Source organism: Triticum dicoccoides, chromosome 2B (assembly GCF_002162155.2).
Source record: "Triticum dicoccoides isolate Atlit2015 ecotype Zavitan chromosome 2B, WEW_v2.0, whole genome shotgun sequence".
Lineage (NCBI taxonomy): Eukaryota > Viridiplantae > Streptophyta > Magnoliopsida > Poales > Poaceae > Triticum > Triticum dicoccoides.
In genome coordinates, this window is record NC_041383.1 from 705114502 (window position 1) to 705118148 (window position 3647).

The following is a 3647-nucleotide window of genomic DNA, read 5'->3' on the forward strand; positions in this document are numbered from 1 at the left end:
TGAAGCCCCCTTCTTCTCCAGCTTGGCCGGAGGCCATCATCTCCCTCATCTCCGGCAGGATCGGCTGCTGCCACGCTCCGGTGTCGTGCGTCGCAAGCAGAGCCTACCTAGCCCAGCCAACGCCACCATCCGACTCTCCTTATCCTTGTGGAGCCACCCCACCTCTCAAACTCGCTCGGGAGCCACCGTAGCTCGAAGCCCCTATCCTCCCGAAGCCATCGTCCGCCGTGGAGCTCGCCGCCGGGGACTCCCTTCATCCCCGCCAGCCGTTTGACCACTGGGAGGACCGACCAGGATTGGCGGATCCATCCCTGCCCACGGAACCCCGTGGGGAGTCGCGGTTCGTCGATGGCGATTGTCGGAACCCCGCCACCGCTTGGACAGAGGGGGAGGGAGGCGCGGCGACTGGTCAAACCTGACCAGTGGGCCCAAGGGACCCACTGTCAGTGACCCCGAACAGATACACGCTGGCATAAGTGAAGGCGTAAACCTAGAAGTACGCCTTCTCCGAAACGTTTTTTTTCTTTTTCTGTTTTATTTAAAAACAGAATTTTGACTAAACTTTGACTGGCTATAACTTTTTTAATATAAGTCCAAATGATTTGATTCTTTTTCTGTTGTTTCTCAAATTTTATCTAGTTTATTTTCATGTTTAATTGAAAATTTTCCAAATAACTTTTTTGTGCAGTTTTGAAACTATGTGTTGATTTGGATTTTCTTAAAATAGTATTTTGAAGAAGGAAGCAACTTTGAAAAAAATGCACCCCTCTTGCATACTCTTGAAGGCAAGCATTCTGAACCCTGGCATAATATTTTTGTGTGTTGTTTGATACGGTTACAACACCACCTTGACATGGAGCATTCATTATTTTATGTGATGATACGATCATACGCATGAGTGCATAATGAAGATTCTTTGCTGCTGGAAATGGATGTGCTTGTGATAGTAATCATCCTCGTATGCCTTTCATGCCTACCGGAAGGAAGCCGAGAAAGTCTCTGTCTTGGGTAGACACGAGCTTGTCTCTAGTTCCTCGTCAAGACGGTTGTGTCCGGTATGGCATGATGAGGTATGATGAGTGGTGATTATATCTGTTGATTGAAATATATTTGTTATGCTAATCATGCAGGGAATACTTAAACATCCTGAGTCGACCATAGATCGAGTCTTGTTCCAGTAACCCTTATACTTGTTTCGTACTACCACTTGTCCCTGCCGCATGTAGGGTACAGTTCAGTAAGTTGTCAACCCCTTTTTTGGCACACACCGTACAAAGAGGCCATGGTGGAAGATACCGGCTGCATCCGGTAGGCATGCCACTTGGTCCGGGGCCATGGGTGTTTCCGCTTGGGACCGAGAGGGGGGCACCCCTTAGTAGCGCACGGTATAAATTTGATCCCATGCTAATCGAGGTTGTAGCCTCCCCACTTAGAGTTTTGCTTAGCAGGTGTCGTGGGTGATTCCAGACACCGGTAAGTTAAGCTGGTGTGTGCGGGTCAGGTGTGTTTTCAATTAAAAGACCGTAATTGGAATTAGTTCTGGTGGACTAAAGGAATCCGTTACTCGTGCGTAAAGAGTACACCCTCTGCAGAGGTTATATCTATTCGAATAGCCATGTCCATGGCTAAGGACTACAGTCTGGGATGGGTCAAGTGTCGGTCTTAGTGTCGGTCTTCGGAGGAGAAACCGCTAAACCAGAACATGGATCATGACTTGTGACTTATGATGATTATGATTATTATTATTATGGACTAACCCTTTATATTATTTGAATTATTGAGTATCCCTGGGGCGGTTCTGCCTCCTGGAAATTCACTGTGACTATCCTCTTATAAGCCCTTTTATGTGGTGTCGCTGAGACGCCCGACTGTGGCATGCTTGTTACTTATTTCACTTATAAGCCCTTTATGTGGTGTCACTGAGACGCCCGACTGTGGCATGCTTGTTATTTATTTACTTTATAGGCCCTTTATGTGGTGTCGCTCAGACGCCCGACTGAGGCCTGCTTTATATCATTATCCTTTCGAGGCATCGCTTCAGACACCCGATCGGTGCATTCTATTTCTACTCTCTAATTGCATATTCATGTTTTATATAAACAACCCACTTGCGTACATCATGGATTTTATTTCATGACTGGCGTTGTGATCATAGAATATTTCAGAGCATGATTATCATTTGTTATATTATACCCGTGTGCATAATGTTTGCGAGTACATTCAAAGTACTCATTGGCTTGTCCCTGGCTATTGTCTTAGCCAGATTTCTTGCTTGGAGAGGAGCGTTGCGATGACAGCCCCGGAACCTAGGCAATGGTGATAGCAGCCTCGCGTAGATAGGAGTTATCCAGGTCAGCTGCTCCTGTGGGAAATGGAGTCCCATAGACGTTGAAAGACCACAAACCGCTTCTGCCATCAGCCACTAGAAACCATTTGTTTTACTCATAGGCCAGAATGGTCTTGTACCACATATTATGTATTTTTCTTTGAGTTTCTTTATCAAGTTGGTGTCTCATCAGCTAACAGTAATCCTGGGGCTGGTGAGCACAAGGGCCATTTTCTGGAAAATTGATATCCTGAAAATTCGGTCCTGACAACCTTGGTATCAAAGTCAGGCTGACCATTGGCTAATCCTATCTTAGCCAGGTCAATAAACCTAGGTTAACCAACCCACCAGACCTTAACCTAACCCCAGCCAAGCTTCTCGTGTAAGATAGCCACACAGTGACCCGACACCTTTTGGCAGTCGGTGCCTAACCTATCAGCCTAGCATGTCGATCACGTGTTAGTGACCGACACATAAATAGTCTCTTTCACAAGCATGTGAAGGAAGAATCCATTCTATTTTTCTATAAAAAGGGCACGCTAGCCTCAACCCAGCATAGCACAGCCTCTAAACCGAGCTATAATGCCTGGACCCATTGTGCACAATGAGACCACAGCAACCAACCTTGGAGGTTTTGTGACCGTGCTAGCAAACCTCACCCGCCGTGCCTTTGCATTAGAAGAGCCCCCAGAATATCTTGTGTACCAAGGGCCCATGAGCAGTGAGAGCCGTTAATTCTGGGCCACAGTACACGTCTATGGTAGGGGTCTATCGCCAGAACGCCCCTACAGGTTCACCGGAAGGACAACTTCCTTTGAGCCACAAGCCATCCAACTAGCTGCTCGAGAGGCTATAGTTCAACTCCGGCACTTGTCGCCCAGAGTTAACTGTCGCTCGTTCTACTACTACCCCAGCCGTAACAGGTATGGTAGGCCACCCCAGGTTACCAACGGAGATCACGAGACGGATCCTGCATTGTTGCATCTGGTGCACTATGTAAGTGCACTAGAGGAACTGTTCGATAAAATCACCCTTGATCTGATCGCAGCTCGTGGAGAACTAGTACGCCAAGTGTCGGTGTCAAAACCGGTGGATCTCGGGTAGGGGGTCCCGATCTGTGCGTCTTAGGCTGATGGTAACAGGAAGCAAGGGACACAATGTTTACCAAGGTTCGGGCCGTCTCGATGGAGGTAAAACCCTACTTCCTGCTTGATTAATATTGAAGATATGTGGAATACAAGAGTAGATCTGCCACAAGATCATAGAGGCTAAACCCTAAGAGGTAGCCTATGATGGTATGATTGTAAATGTGATCGGCCTT